At 45.4% G+C, this 17,006-nt stretch overlaps 2 protein-coding genes across 5 annotated transcripts in view; one reads left to right on the forward strand and one right to left on the reverse strand.

Moving 5' to 3' along the window:
* The window catches only part of LOC115650512 (proline-rich protein 33-like), a 34,232-nt gene that overhangs the window by 4,696 nt on the left and 12,530 nt on the right, over positions 1-17,006 (forward strand). The gene's annotated exons all lie outside the window — the stretch shown is intronic.
* Positions 14,906-17,006, reverse strand: part of LSP1 (lymphocyte specific protein 1) — an 89,228-nt gene continuing 87,127 nt past the window's right edge. For all 3 annotated transcript variants that reach the window (XM_030560591.1, XM_030560589.1, XM_030560590.1), the window contains one exon: positions 14,906-16,418. The gene's annotated coding sequence lies outside the window, so the exon portion shown is untranslated. The remainder of the gene's footprint in view (positions 16,419-17,006) is intronic.

The following is a 17,006-nucleotide window of genomic DNA, read 5'->3' on the forward strand; positions in this document are numbered from 1 at the left end:
GCCTGCTCTGTATACTTTCTTTTTGTTCTATCACTCTTTCTTACACATATCTTTGCTCCTTGCACCCATCTCTCTATTCTTTGCATCATCCATGAACTGCCTGAAGAACAACATCTTGTCCTCTGTACACCATCACCAACATGAAGAATAAGCTACTGGTAGCAAATTATCCCCTACTTGCTAATGAATTAATTCCCCAAATAATGGAAGATGATCATTCATATCCAGTCATACATTAGAGTCTGAGATCTATGAGACTTAGGTAAGTGAGATTGGGGCAAGCTATGTGGCTTGTTAAACCACATCTCTTCTATCTGTCTATAAGATGACATTAAGGAAAACAAATGTAGGTATGACTATATCTCATGTGTGTATGTTTGAGTCACAAACAACCTAGATAGAGGACATTTTGCTGCTTATCTCAAACCTTATGGAGAGGGTTTGCTGTATTTTTATATGACACAAACTTTTCTTCCAATGCAGGATACCTGATACCGATTTTCACCTTTTATTAGGAACCAGTGCCTGGGATATATATAGACCATAGGAAAATACCCATAGAATAAACTTAAGCAAACATTGCACCTCCTTTCAATAAGGAATTGTGCCAAGAGTGGTTAGTCAGGGGTATCCATATGGAATATGTGTAGGAGTTGGAATCAGACCTTTCCATGTGTTCCCTCTATTGGCTGACCTATTGAAGTTAATTATTCATCTCACAGATGGAGTCCAGTGTTTCTGAATTCTTATCTAAATGCTGAGAAGAGGACATCACTGATGGAAATAGATCTCTCTTTTTATCTTACATTTCACAATCCTTGCTCTTTAGATTACACAGAGCACAGGTATCACCCATCAGGCCAGTACAAACATTCAGGGACAGATTCTTTACTGTTCTCCGGCTTCTTTGTGTGTTTTCATGACACATAGGGGCTGGAAGCAGCCAAGGCCATCCAGCTGAGAAGTCCCCCAGCACAGGAAGAGTTCTCAGCTAGTAAACAACTAGCATATCCTATAGGAGTTTTCCTCCACCTCTGTGTAGGGGGCTGTAGAGGGGTGGACACCCCGCTCTGGCCCTGAAAGGGTTAAAAGCCAGCCCTTGGAGAGGCCTGGGGCTGAGAGCCAATAAGGGCCAGGCTGGGCCCTATAAAAGAGCTGCTGGGCCAGAAGGCAAGGAGTCTCACTGTAGCCCTGGAGTGGGAAGGGCTAGCTGCCTGAAAGGAAGGTACATGAACTGGAGCAGTGCTGGGGAATATGGCAAGGGAGCTGGGGAGCTCCAGCCTAGTAAAACCTCAGGCTGCAGGCCTTGTTTAAGGACTACAAAGGTACTGGGGCTGCAGAGATACAGCCTGGGAATAGGCAAAGTCCTAACCACCTGCCAATGATGAGTGGCCATTACAGCCTGCAGTCTGCCCCAGTGAGTGGGGGCTAGATGAAGACTGGCAGTAGCCACTGAGACAAGGTGGGTTTAGAGGGTTGGTGGTTTCCCTGAGAGGGGAGACCCAGAGCATGAGGGTACTACTGGGGAAAAACCCTGAGGTAAAGGGCACCAGGGTCCAGTAGGGACACGGGGCCAGCGGCAGGCAAGACACTGGCCTGCAGAAGGCGCTCCATATGCTGGAAAAGAGCTAATTCCCAGATGACCAGCAGGAAGTTCTGCACCAGTGAGTTGCACTTTGCTACAGGGGCACACAGCACAGCTAGTGTGTGCTCAGCTCCGCAATCCCCAGTTGGCCTATCATTCCCTGGGAACATGGTCAGTTGGTGTAAGATAGAGCTGCCCAGTACAGATGGCGCTGGGTATATATATTGTGAGAATCTAGAACTACAACCAGCTCCCCGCCATTCCCACAGCTCTCACTTTCCAGATATAATGGCACATACCTTAGTAATTTAGGAGAGTTATGGGAAATCCTGAAGCAGGGATTTTTGTCCAACTTTTGCATGCGAGAGGAAAGTTTAGCTATTGAAATGTCACAGCAAAGGCAGAAAGCAAGAAGTTCATTAGCCAGCAGAAATAAACAAAGGATGCTGATCATCTACACCGATTGTAAGTCCAGCAGGAGAAAACAAAGAGCTAGATCCTCAATTAGTGTAAATCAGCCTACCTCTGTAAAAGTCAATGGAGCTATGATAATATGCTGGCCCATTGTGGCTGGTTACTCTGGGATGGATACAGGACTGGCACTAGAATATGGAGCCTTTCACCTTTAGAACCAGGTCAGGCAAAGCCAGTAGTTGTTAGCACCTGAAGGCTCTTTAGTGACTTTAATGAAATGAGTTGATGATCTATTGAACATGTGTCCACCCATCAAAACCACCACCATCACCAGTGCTACCTTGGCTGTCAGTCTCAGAAGAGAGGCCACAGATTGAATAAACATGGAAAATGAACTATCCTCTTGCTCCTAGAAGTGGTTCCTGTTGATCCAATTTGAGGTATATTAATGCTTAGGGGGAGTAAATGAGGAAGCTCAGATTGCTAGTGGTAGTGCTGGATAAGCAGAGGAATTCTGTCATCCTGACATGTTTCACCAGCTCTAAAACCAAGCTAGAGAGAATTAGTTTGATTGAACTCTGAAGCTACTTTGGGGACCTCAGAAAAATCATTTCTGCCACGTTTCATTCACTATTGAAAATGGTTTTTCATTCATCTATTTAACCTGAGGTCTGCATTGATACTTGTTTGCTGCCAATCAAGGCACCTGTCGCAAAAGCACAGCATTCTCCAAGAAGTTGATGTGGCAGCTCTGACTTGGATATTGGGGTATGACGAGAAGCATAGGTGTAAGCGAGCAAACCAAAATGAAAGGCGTCTTGCAGACTGTGGAAAAGCCAAAAGCAACAGTGGATGGATCGTGTTATGAGAATGAGAGATTGAAAGGAACTCTGCTGACTAATGGACAATACTATCCATTGATCACTAGATGCACAGCAAAGATGGAGGAGAGATTAACTCAACAAACTTTGGACAACTCACATAGTCAGTGCAGGCACAAGACAGGGAGGTTATTTGTCAGCAGCATCATGAGGCTTTTATCCAAGAGTTGATGATGTTGCTGCCCTCCTGGTGAGCCTAGGTTTGAGTTGATATAGGTAGCAGAGAGGTTCTCTAACCATATTTTATTGAAATGACTGACCTTTGCCCTGGTATTTCACTTTTTCAGTCACCAACAGTTGTTTCGACAGTTACCACTGTGCTTGTGTCTAGGTCTCACCATTTGCCTTCTTATGTCTCTGCTATGGCCACAAGCTTTTCCTCCACATACTGAATGCCATGCTCATCAGCTAATGCCAGGAGTCTCACGCCTGCCCTTTGAGTGAAGCAGGAGAGACAGGGCAGGATTTGTAGCCTCTATGGGAGAATCAACATAGCATAGAACCAGGACACATGCTCCTCTGTTTGAAATGCAATATCCACATGCCAGTACAGTCAGATTCAAGCTTCCAGCCTCTTTGGACAGTGGGTTCCATATATATGTCAATACACTAGTGCCAAGATTCGAGCTTACATTTTCCAAGTACATTAGTAACCAGCACACAGATTCAAGGTTGAAGCTAAGAAACATTCTGTGATTGTGATCTCTGAGAAGAGTAGCAGCTCTGAAAGGTGAGCTTAAAAAACCCCACACTGGCTTCCCCATCTAGCATGACCATCCCAGAATATTCATTCTGGCACCATGTCTTCATCACCAGCCTTTCAAATCTACAATAGCTTAGATGCCAAATCTTGCTAAGTGAAGTCTAGTGACATGTGATGGTGTTACCTGATAGTAGGTCTTCATGCTACATTTAGCCAATGGAACTTTCCATCTGTCAAAGAGGACGTTTTATTTTGAAGCCCTTATCTCCCGGATTCATTTGGTACTATAAATATCAAGAAGTCACCGATGCCCTTTCCCTGCAATGTTTTCGTAACTCACCTGCCATCTCAAACTATGAAGGCCCAAAGAAAAATTAGCACTCAGCTGCCTGTAGTCTTGAAACAAGGGTGGTCCATTAATTTTGTTAATTGAAACCACTGCCACTGTGGGCCCAGCTAACAAGTGATGGAGGCAAGAGATAGCCAAGGTGAGCATCAATGATAAATGCAAGTTAATTGGATTAATTTTTGTTCCCATTTGTTACAATAGGCTGATGCTCTGTGATTCATTTATCCACTTTGGTGCTTCGTGGTTTGATATAGATAAACATATCAGGCTATAATGGCAATAACTTCAAAAGATGTTGAAAAACAGGTGAAGGTTCAGAGAAGAACTACAAGACTGATTCATGGCCTGCAAAATACACCTTGCAATGAGTGATGTAAGAAGCTCAATCTATGTAGTTTATTTAATTTTTTTAAAGCGGTCCAGAGGCGATCTTGGCAATTACAGGCCAGTAGGTCTAACTTCAGTACCAAGCAAATTGGTTAAAACTGTAGACTCATAGACTTTAAGGCCAGAAGGGACTATCATGATCATTTAGTTCAGAGGTTTTTAAATTTTTTGTCTGGAGACCCAGTTGAAGAAAATTGCTGATGCCCACGACCTAACAGAGCTGGGGATGAGGGGGTTAGGGTGTGGGAGGGGATCGGGGCTGGGGCAGAGGGTTGGGGAGCGGTAGGGGGTCAGGGCTCTGGGCTGGTGGTGCAGGCTCTGGGGTGGGGCTGAGCGGTTTGGGGGGGGCTCAGGGCTGGGGCAGGGGGTTGGGATGCAGGGCGGTCAGGGCTCTGGGGTGGAGTCGAAGATGAGAAGTTTGGAGTGCAGAGGGGGCTCAGGTCTGGGGCTCGGGATTGAGGCATGGGGTTACCTTGGCTGGCTCCCAGTCAGCAGCGCAGCAAGGGTACTAAGGCAGGCTTCCTGTCTGTCCTGGAACCACGGTGTGCCCCAGAAGCAGCCAGAAGCAGGTCCAACCCTAGGCAGAGGCGCACAAGCAGCTCAACGCAGCTCTCGCCTGCAGGCGTCGCCCTCCCCCTCCCCCCAGTTACCAGCCAATGAGAGTGCAGAGCCCATGCTCAGGGCAGGGGCAGCGCGCGGAGTCTCATGGCCCCCCCTCCTAGGAGCCGGACCTGCTGCTGGCCACTTCCTGGGTGCAGCATGTTGTCAGAACAGGTAGGAGCTAGCCTGCCTTAGCCGGGCAGCACTGCTGACGAGACTTTTAACAGCCCGATGCTGGTGCTGACCAGAACCGCCACAACCCCATGCCTTACATTCCATGACCTGGTACTGGGTCGCAACCCACAGTTTGAAAACCACTGATCTAGTCTGACCTCCTGCACATTGCAGGCCACAGAACCTCACTCATCCACTCCTGAAATAGACCCCTAACCTCTGGCTGAGTTACTGAGGGTACGTCTACACTACAGGATTATTCTGATTTTACATAAACCAATTTTGTAAAACAGATTGTATAAAGTCGAGTGCACACAGCCACACTAAGCACATTAATTCGGCGCTGTGCGTCCATGTACCTAGGCTAGCATCGATTTCTGGAGCGTTGCACTGTGGGTAGCTATCTCATAGTTCTCACAGTCTCCCCCGCCCATTGGAATTCTGGGTTGAGATCGCAATGCAAAAACGGTGCCGTGAGTGATTCTGGGTAAATGTCACTCAATCCTTCCTCCGTGAAAGCAACAGCAGACAATCATTTTGCGCCCTTTTTCCCTGGATTGCCCTGGCAGACGCCATAGCATGGCAACCATGGAGCCCATTTTGCCTTTTGTCACTGTCACCGTATGTGTACTGGATGCTGCTGACAGACACGGTACTTCAGTGCTACACAGCAGCATTCATTTGCCTTTGCAAGGTAGCAGAGACGGTTACTATCCCTATTGCACTATCTGCTATGCCATTGTAAATTGGCAATGAGATGATGGTTCTCAGTCATTCTGTACCGTCTGCTGCTGTCATGGGTGCTCCTGGCTGGCCTTGCTGAGGTCGGCCGGGGGCGCGTGGACAAAAATGGGAATGACTCCCCAGGTCATTCACTTCTTTATGTTTTGTCTAAAAATAGTCAGTCCTGCCTAGAACATGGGGCAAGTGTACTAGAGAACCAGAGAGCACAGCCGCTCCGTGTCAGAGCCCCAGAGATCCCGCAGAAATGATGGTGCCCCTGCAACAACCCCACTCGTTGCTTCCCTCCATCCCCAACCCTCCTGGGCTACCGTGGCAGTGTCCCCCCGTTTGTGTGATGAAGTAATAAAGAATGCAGGAATAAGAAACGCTGACTTTTTAGTGAGCTAAAATGAGGAGGAGGAAGCCTCCAGCTACTGTGATAGTCCAGGCAGGACATTAAAGGGTGGCAGGGGAGAGGAGCCCAGCCTCCCACTGCTATGATAGTCCAGGCAGTACAGAATCTTTTCTTCAGACATGAAAGGGCAAGGGGGCTGTTGGAGCTCAGCCTCTAATTGCTATGATGAAGACGGTTACCAGCCGTTCTGTACCATCTGCCGGGAATGACCGGGAGTCATTCCCATTTTTACCCAGGCGCCCCCGGCCAACCTCACCTGAGGCCAGCCAGGAGCACTCACAGGCTGATGATGACAATGGATAGCAGTCATATTGTACTGTCTGCCACCGGGAAGGGGATGCTGGTGTTCAGCACTGCAGCACCCCGTCTACCAGCAGCATGCAGTAGACATAGGGTGACATTGAAAAAAGGCGAGAAACTTTTTTTTTCCCTTTTCTTTCAGGGGAGGAGGGAGGAAGTAAATTGATGACATATACCCTGAAACACTCGGGAAAATGTTTTTGACCCTTCAGGCATTGGGAGCTCAGCCAAGAATGCAAATGTTTTTCGGAGACTGCAGGGACTGTGGGATAGCTGGAGTCCTTAGTACCCCCTCCCTCCCTCCATGAGCGTCCATTTTATTCTTTGGCTTTCTGTTACGCTTGTGACACAGCACTGTGCTGTGGCCTCTGTCTATCGTAGCCTGGAGGTTTTTTCAAATGCTTTCTCATTTCGTCTTCTGTAACGGAGCTCTGATAGAATAGATTTGTCTCCCCATACAGCGATCAGATTCAGTATCTCCCGTATGGTCCATGCTGGAGCTCTTTTTGGATTTGGGACTGCATCACCACCCGTGCTGATTAGAGCTCCACGCTGGGCAAACAGGAAATGAAATTCAAAAGTTTGCAGAACTTTTCCTGTTTCCTGTTGCCAGTGCATCCGAGTTCAGATTCCTTTCCAGAGCGGTCACAATGGTGCACTGTGGGATACCGCCCGGAGGCCAATACCATCGATTTGAGGCCACACTAACCCTAATCCGACATGACAATACCGATTTCAGCGCAACTCCTCTCATTGGGGAGGAGTACAGAAATCAGTTTAAAGAGCCCTTTATACCGATGTAAAGGGCCTCATGTGTGGACAGGTGCAGGGTTAAATCGGTTTAACGCTGCTAAATTTGGTTTAAACGCATAGTGTAGACCAGGCCTGAAGTCCTCAAATCATGACTTAAAGACTTCAAATTACAGAGAATCCATCATTTACACTAGTTTAAAGCTGCAAGTGACCCAAGTGGGCCCCATGCTGCAGAGGAAAGCAAAAGCAGCCCAGGATCTGTGCCAGTCTGACCTGAGAGAAAATTCCCTCCTGATCCCAAATATGCCAATCAGTTAGACCCTGAACATGTGAGCAAGACCCACCAGCCAGACGCCTGGGAAAGAATTCACTGTAGTAACTCAGAGACTTTCCCATCTAGTGTCCCATCACTGGCCACTGAAGATATTTGCTGCTCTTAGTCGCGGATCGGCTACACACCATTGTAAGCAGTAAAGAACAGACTTATCAGACACATAGATGAACACGATTTGTTGAAGAAGAGTCAAAATGGCTTTTGTAAAGGGAAATCATGCCTCACAAATCTATTAAAATCCACTGAAGGGGGTCAACAAACATGTGGACAAGGGTGATCCAGTAGATTTCTGAATCATTCTTGTCCTCTTATCACTGGTTCATTCACCTGCACATCCACCAATGTAATATACGCCATCATATGCCAGCAATGCCCCTCTGCTATGTACATCGGCCAAACTGGACAGTCTCTACGGAAAAGGATAAATGGACACAAATCAGACATTAGGAATGGCAATATACAAAAACCTGTAGGAGAGCACTTCAACCTCCCTGGCCACACTATAGCAGATCTTAAGGTGGCCATCCTGCAGCAAAAAAACTTCAGGACCAGACTTCAAAGAGAAACTGCTGAGCTTCAGTTCATCTGCAAATTTGACACCATCAGCTCAGGATTGAACAAAGACTGTGAATGGCTTGCCAACTACAGAACCAGTTTCTCCTCTCTTGGTTTTCACACCTCAACTGCTAGAACAGGGCCTCATCCTCCCTGATTGAACTGACCTCGTTATCTCTAGCTTGCTTGCTAGCATATATATACCTGCCCCTGGAAATTTCCACTACATGCATCTGAGGAAGTGGGTATTCACCCATGAAAGCTCACGCTCCAAAACGTCTGTTAGTCTATAAGGTGCCACAGGATTCTTTGCTGCTTTTCCAGTAGATTTGGACTTTCAGAAAGCCTTTGAAAGGGTCCTTAAGCAAAGTAAGCAGTCATGAGATAAGAGGGAAAGTCTGCTCATGGATCAATAACTGGTTAAAAGACAGGAAACAAATTGTCAGTTTTCAGAACGGAGAGAGGTAAATAGTTGTGTCCCCCAGGGGTCTGTACTGGGACCAGTGTTGTTCAACATATTCATAAATCATCTGGAAAAAGGGGTAAACAGTAAAGTATTTGCAGATGATACAAAATTACTCAAGATAGTTGAGGCCAAAGCAGACTGGGAAGAGTTAAAAAGGGGATCTCACAAAACTCAGTGACTGGACAAAAAAATGGCAGCTGAAATTAAATGGTGAAAAATGCAAAGTAAATGTACATTATATATAGTTAAGATTATTTTTTCTAAAGAACGATGGGGTCTAAATTAGCTGCTACCACTCAAGAAAGATCTTGGAGTCATCGTGGATAGTTCTCTGCAAATGTCTGCTCAATGTGCAGCAGCAGTCAAAAAAACCAACAGAATGTTAGGAACCTTTAGGAAAGGGATAGATAATAAGACACTAAATATCATAATTTAACTCTATATAAATCCATGGTATGCCTACACCTTGAATATTGCGTGCAGTTCTGGTTGCCCCATCTCAAAAAAGATTCATTAGAATTGCAAAAAAGTACAGAGAAGAACAACAAAAATCATCAAGGGTATGGAACAGCTTCCATATGAGGAGAGATTAAACAGACTGGGACTTTCAGTTTGGAAAAGAGACAACTAAGGGGAGAATATGATGGAGGTCATAAATGGTGTGAAGAAAGTGAGTATTGTTTACTCCTTCATATAACACAAGAACCAGGAGCCACCCAGTGAAATTAATAGGCAGCAGATTTAAAACAAACTAAAAGAAATATTTCATACAATGCACAGTCAACCTGTGAAACTTGTTGCTAGGGGATGTTGCGAAGGCCAAAACAATAACAGGGGTCCAAAAAGAATTAGATAAATTCATGGAGGATAGATCCATCAATAGCTATTAGCCAAGCTGGTCAGGGATGCAACCCCATGTTCTGGGTGTCCCTAGCCTCTGACTGCCAGGAGCAGGGAATGGATGACAGAGAAAGGATCACTCAGTGATTGCTTATTCTGTTCATTCCCTCTGAAGCACCAGGCATTGGCCACTGTCAGAAGACAGGACACTGGGCTAGATGGACCATTGCTCTGACCCAGAATCTCTGTTCTTATATAAGACACTATTAAGAAGAAACTTGATCACAATCTGTGAGTTCTCACACTGGGAGAAGATCTCTGATATTAGAGGGCTTTTTAATATAGCAGATAAAGGTGTTATGAGATGCACCAGCTGGAAGTTGAACTCAAGTTGAAATTCAAAATGGAAATATGATGACTTACGTTGGTAATAATGAAGGTATTTAACCAGTAAATGTGGTACATTCTCCAACACTTGATGTCTTTAAATCAAAGCTCGATGTCTTTCCAAAAGATATACTCTAGTTCAACCATAAATTATTGGATTCAATGCAAGAATCACAGGGTGAAACTCTATGGCCTGTGTTATGCAGGTAGTCATATAAGATACTTGTAGCCTTAAAATCCATGAGCCAGATCCTCAGCATAGGTTTATTTACTTCAGTGAAGCTATGCTGATTTATATCAGCTGAAGATCTAGTTCTGTGCATTTATAAATTGATCACCACAACCCAGTGTTGAGCATGAATTCCAGGCGAGCAACAGGAAGAATGCTAGATCCAATTTCTAAAACATTGTCCTATGTAAACCAGAGATGAGGAGCACAAGTTGAAGGATCAGCAGTGGAATAGCCATTTAGGGGTATTCTCACATTCCAGCCAGTGCTGAGTGACTGGCAAACTTCCAGCAATCTTGATGTTTCAGTTTGGAATGGAAAGGTCACATATTTGTCTGAAGCTTATCCAAACTTCTTTGGTGTAGAAGTTAGACTCGAAACTTGCAAGGGATGCTTTATTCAAACTGGGCCTAATCCTGTTCACATTGAAGTCAATGCCATAACTGTCTTAAATCTTGGACTTGATGTTTAATAGTTGCTGGTTTTATTAAAACCAGAAATAACACAGAGACAGACTTCATTACTGCTATTTCTGGACAAAACCTGGCAGTGCAGAGTTAGGCAACATTAAGAAGATGGACATCAACTAGAATGACCCAAGGTTTTTACAAACCTCATAAAACATCTGATTACACTGTGGGATGAAGAGTTGTTTTCATTCTTGTGTAATCTGTAACCATTCGTGCATGCATGCCAGAGACCTGGATTGGAGTGACAAGTTTTCCCTCTGTCTTTTATTTTACCCTGTTCTTTAAAGAGAGAAAATAGAGTTTAAACTGTTTAGCATTAAAAATCACTTGCAGTTTTTAAACAAAGGTTGGATGTCTTTCTGAAAGGTATGCTCCAGCTCAACCACAGTTATTCATACCACCTTTCGTGATCTCAAGGCAAGAGTCACTCGGTGAAGTTCTAAACCCTGTGTGATCCAGGTGATCAGACTAGATGACAGTGGTCTCTTCTAGCCTTAAAATTCTATGAATTCTTTATTATATATGTTTTTGGCCAATGTCAGACCCACTCTTTATACAGCTAGGATGAAAAAAGTTTATTCCACTGGTGGTACTTAGATTCTTAAACCCAACAAAAGAGGATGATATGTCAGTATACTTGCTCTGAGAGTTTTCAGAACACTTATCCAGTACTAGTCCATTATCTGTGGGAATTCCACTAATATTTCCAAGGAGGAAAACCTGACATTCTGACCAGATTTTCAGACACCAGCTTCTATTTCCAGAGGGTACACGTGCAATTTTTTTTTTAATTAACTAATTGTGGGAGGTTTTTTAAACTTCAAAATCTACCTAATTCCTCTGCTTTTGGCTGTTCACTAATGGCCTGATACAAAACCCATTGAAGTCAGTGGGAATCTGTCTATTTCAAGGGGCTTTCAGTCAGACTCTTCACCATGTAAATTGTGGGCATGCATACGTGCAGTCACAAAACTGCACCTACAATTATTTTACAGCTAGAAACAGAAGCTAGTTCAAATCCAGCCTTCAGTCTTTAAGCAGAGCAAGCCCTGGAAATAGTGAATACTTGAGGATTTTCTCAAATTCTTTTAATTGGCTTGTTAGTCTATCATTTTAAACACTGCTATAAAGGCTAAAACTAAAACACATTTCAGTGCAATTTTTAAATCACACACACTTGTTATTTTAGCATTGCTCACCAAAAGTGCTAGATTTGTTTCAAAAAAGCGGCACTGAAGTGGATGTGTTTTAGTAAAAAAAAAAGTGATCAGTATCCTTTTCATTACACTCACCTGCTCAGTCCACCATTCAGATCTGGAGGAATCACATTCCAGGTGTGGCAGAGCCTAGGGTTTGATTCAAGCCTCACTGACAGCATTCCAGGGGAATCTTGCTTGGAAATGTTAAAGCTGCACAACAGGAGGAAGGATAGTTCTGTGCCTTAAGTGCAAGACAAAGACCTGAGCTATCTCAATTCAGCTCCCAGCACAGATTAACTGACTGACTTGAAGGGGATGCTACTCTGCTACATCACTGGGGTCGTCAGGATGAATTAATTAATGTCTGTGAGGATCTCAGCTGCTACAGTGACGAAGGCTATATTAACATCTAGCTAGATGGGGAGCAATTTCATTTTATGGAACAGAGGTAGATGCAACAGAAGGGCCCAGTCTGTCACCATTATTCCAATAGAAGTCAGTAGGGACCAGTCACTACCTATGGTACTTCGCAACATGGGTAAGGTAGCAGAATCTAGACCCAAAGCAGTGAAAATGGGCCAGCATGAAATCTGAGTGCAAGCTTGGTTTGCACATGGAAGAGGAGCTATTCTGGCCCTCATCCAAGCACTCTTGAAATTACAGCCCAACAGAATATGCCCAATGGGTCTGCTTCGCTTAGGATTTTCTTGGGGGGAGGGAGGGGTAGAGATGAAAGTAAGCTGGTATGCCATGCTGGACTGGACTGGCTTCTCTGGCTGTGATTTAAAGGGCCTAGGACTCCAGCTGCTGCAGGGAGCTGTGGGCCCTTTAAATCACCACAGGAGTTCCAGCAGCTGGGCTTGATCCCTGCTGCTAGAGCTCTGGCAGCACTTTAAAGGGCCCAGGGCTCCCGTGGTGATTTAAAGGGCCCGGAGTTCTGCCAGAGCCTCATGGCTCCCAGTTGCCTCTGCAGCTGGTAGCTCTGAGGTGATTTAAAGGCCCTAGGGCTCCCTGCCTCTTCCGGTTGAGGCCCCATCCCTGCTCAGGACTCCGGCATACAGGCAAGTCCTTTAAGTTACTTTTTACCCCGGGGAGGGGGAGTGTGTGCAGGGGTGAGATGTGAGGAGGAGAGTGCAGAGTGTGGTAGGGCATTCTTTGCTCTGATGCTAACAATACCAGCTTTCCCAGCCTGCTTCCATTCACTCGCTACTGTACAGGTCTGGTAGTCTTAGGCAGCTTCTTGGGCCTCACCGAGTTTCACATCAGGATCGCATAGAACATTATAGACCTTCCCCATCGGCCTTCAAGTCCTTTGCCAACCTCTCAGTGACCTTGGTAGTTGCCTTCCACCACTACCAATGTAAGGTGCATGTCCATACTGCAGCCCTGGGGAGAGGAGTTCTAGCGAGTATGAAAGTTAAATGAAGTATGGAAAAATTCCCAGTTTCAAGTAGCTCCTGAAAGCAACCAGAGCGTATTCAGGCCCAATTTCTCCTGGATCTTCTTTCTCCCTCCCCATCACTAGAGATGGAAATGCTCTAGAGGAAGTGTAACTCACACAGTTTCTGGGTGTGGTGTTCTGGCCCATCTGGTGGCATCAAGATCGCTTAAGAGAGCAAGAGAGAGATAAAATGCCCCACTCGTAATGCCAACAGACCCCAGTCGTCAGCAGGCACGATCAAACCTGGGGCCTGCGGAGCTTAGTGCCTGAGCCTCTACCACATGAGCTAAAGGACTGTTGGCTTTTGGCTCATGCCCTAGAGGCTCATGCCCTAAGCTACAGAGGTCCCTGGTTCGATCCTGCCTGGGGTCTGTTGGCGTTACAAGTGGGACACAACACCACACCCAGAAGGTGTGCAGGTTACAGAAGCAGCTATGAAGTCTGTTCATTCCTCCATTGAAGCCAGCACCTTGACCATGACAGTTGTTTCTACGGAGACCAGTTGTGACTTGACCCAAGACTCCACAGCCCAGATTCACAGGGGTCATTGGGAACTAACTTCCAGTGATCCCAGTGGCAGTTAGTACCTTTGTGAATCTGTGTGGGAGGGAAGGTGAATATGCCAGAGAGTAACTTTTGCTAAAGAGAGCTCATGTCACACAGATATCTTTCAGAGTTTTGCTAAGAAATCCATGGTGCTGGCACGTAAAAGATGTCTCCCTGCTTCCCTACCACTCCAAAATAGAATTGAATGTTGGGCCAGGTGCCAGCTTGATTCCTAGACCTAAATTCAGTGCTCTGATGAAAGCAGCATCTTAATTCTGAGCTTTAATAAAAGAATACAGGTGTGTCAGGGCAGAGCAGTCCCTTCTCCAGATTTAAAAAAAAAGTTTTGGCTAAGACAATGCTGGAAAGACTTTAGTTTCAGGCTTCTGTGGAGGTACTGCAAACAGACAACATAACTGAAGAGGACACTGGCCTTTTTCCAGCCATTACTGGATAGCATAGGTAAGGATAGCACTGCATGGCTTCTGCCTGTACATACAGAGGGTGGTACAGAAACTGCCAGGGGAAGTAGGACTGCTAAGACTGATTAGCTTTGGCATAGTGGCCTTTGTAGTGGGTTTGTCAACATTATCTTCAGATGGTTACAAATACGGACAGCCAGGGCATTTACCTATACCAGCCTCATTCTGTCCTTCATTGCTGCGCTGGCTTTCTGTGAAGTGATGTGCACCCAGCTCTAGGCTTAGCATACTAGTGGCAACAACATTTTCCAAAATTAGATTTACACACAGTTAAATTTCTGCATTTCAGCCAAAGAACTGATCATGACAGATAACCAGCTTTGCTTTCTGCTCCTTCTAGGAGGTCTCATTTTTAAGAAAGCAATTCTCTATGCTACAGAGACAGTCTTTTATCCAATCCCTAAATGGGATTTGATCATTTACAGATTTTACTCACCCAGTTCCCCACTGCCAGTGAAAGTCAGAAATGCTCCTACCACAGAAAACTTCAGTGGCAGGATCTTTTCCTAAACCTTCTAGTATTTGCTGGGCTCCTGCTCTCTCTATTTCAGAGAACCTGGGAAATTTTGCTTCTCCCAACATGTTGCCGTAGCCAGGCAGGTGGAGACTTTGGAAATAACTGTTATATGAACTGGACCATTTTGACCATTAGTGAAACCCTCAGAGCCACAATTGTTACAATAATCTTCCTCAGACATTTTATTAAATGCTCACACAAAAAAATAAATCCAGGACAGAATCAATTAAAGCAGAAAGCAAACTGAGGGATGAGAGAGGCCCCATAAGCCAGGGGTTCCTATCTGAGGAGAACAGAAACAAGCTGCAGGGGGAAGAACAGAAACATTTTTTAATGAGAGATCAGGGATGTGCCAAAGACTGTGGGCTAGAGGACATGAAGGAGTTTACAAATTGACCCAAGAGAGTTGGTTTGCAGGGACTGGGCTCAAACCAAATCCTGTCTGTTACTGAGGAGGCCTGAGGATTACTAATCTCCAGGGCTTTTCCCCAGCACTACAACAAGCCCCTACCTCCCCAGAACACCCTTCTGCCTAGGCAGCTCCAGTGAGTGAAGAAAAGGGGTGAAGATTGCTGGTTTCCAAGCTGCACCAACACAGTCCACAGACAGGAGCACAGGCCAAGGTTGATGGGAATACTTCACACAGCTCCACTGGAGCTCATGTTAAAAAGATTAGCTCAGTGGGTTTGAGCATGTAAAAATGGGTAAGGAACCCTCAGACTCATCAGTGGAGATCAAAAAAGGCAAGAGCTACTGCATGGGCTCAAACCCCAAGTCTGAGCTACCACTGTTCACATGGGACAATCAGTCTGGAAGAGACTGGCATTGTGATTGACAGGTGAAGGGACCACCTCAGTATGGAAACATCTGTAGAATTAGAAAAGTCTGGATTGGAATCTTGTATTCAACTGGAATAGACTATCTTGGCCTGGACATCCACACAAAGACAGAGGAGAGGGTCAGTCATAGGTTTTCCCCACCTCATATTAAAGTTCACAGCAGAAGAGGCACAGGTGAAGAGATGGAAAAACAAACGGGGTAAGTTATCCCCACTTACAGAAGAACATGGTGGTTCTTTGATATACATGACATGGTCTAGATTGCCAATACAGTTGTGGCTCCACCGGATTGGAGGCCTGAGTAGAGGTGGTTCTAAGAATCAGTCCACTAGCCTCCTCTGTTGAGCATTCCCCTGCTTCCCCACCGTACCCATTAATCTTTTTCTGTTCAGCTTTATCCCTCCTATTCCCAAAGAGGAAGTAGCTGAAGGTTTCTCATTGGTTATTGAGACACCTTCTACCCCCTGCTTGATTAAGCAAATTGGCAGATCCTTCTCTTTGTATGTTCGAGAGATTAGAGAGGGCCAAAGTAATGGCCTCCCATCTCCAGCATGGAAACAGAAGGGCGCAGAGGAGCCAAATACAAAACAGTAAAGAGTCATTTAGAAAGTTAAAATGAGGAACAATAGCCAGCTGATTATGTTCCTTTCATCCTCATGAAAGCAGCGTGGGGTGATGCTCCCACCCGAGGATACAGCCAGGCTGTTCTGGAGCAGAGAGAAGTTAACCACCAGGGACTGGGAGAAAGACATCCTTCAGTGATCTCCCTTATAGCAGAGGAAGCATCAGCGTTGAGTACAGGGTTGCATCTAGCCAAGACCAAACTCCGCTGTAAAAGAAAAACAGAACAAAGGACAAGCTTACTATAGCAGATAGTGAGAGTGATCATCAGGGCTACAGACAGTCAGTACAAGATGCTTCCTCCCCCGTGTATCCTTTGAGTGTTCCTCCTGGGTTTACAACCCCTATATGCTGGCTCAGCCAGTGTACAGGAACTGCTTACAACCCAGAATGAGAGCCTAGAACGTCTGAGAAGACATCAAATCACTCTCAAGGCCTCTGGATTCTGCTGCTCTGTTACTGTCACATGAGACGATTGGCAACAGGCAGGAGACCCTACACAGCAGCAAGGGTCCTGAACAAATCATGTTACCCTGGCAGATCGAGATGCATTTCAGTGCAGTCAGCTCGTCCCTAGGAGTCATCGTTCAGATGCTAGAGGTGATGCTGCCTCAGTCTTTCCCTGAGCCCAAGAAAAATACTAAAGCAAAGCTTTCCCTTAGCGACCAGCTGCAGCAACACAAGTATCAAGTTCCCTTAGCTCATTCTTCTTCACGGAACAGCTGATTCTGTGCCATCATTCCAGCATCCCAAATTACTTCTCCATCTTGAAGTTAATGACTCTTCCACACGGATA

Source organism: Gopherus evgoodei, chromosome 4 (assembly GCF_007399415.2).
Source record: "Gopherus evgoodei ecotype Sinaloan lineage chromosome 4, rGopEvg1_v1.p, whole genome shotgun sequence".
Lineage (NCBI taxonomy): Eukaryota > Metazoa > Chordata > Testudines > Testudinidae > Gopherus > Gopherus evgoodei.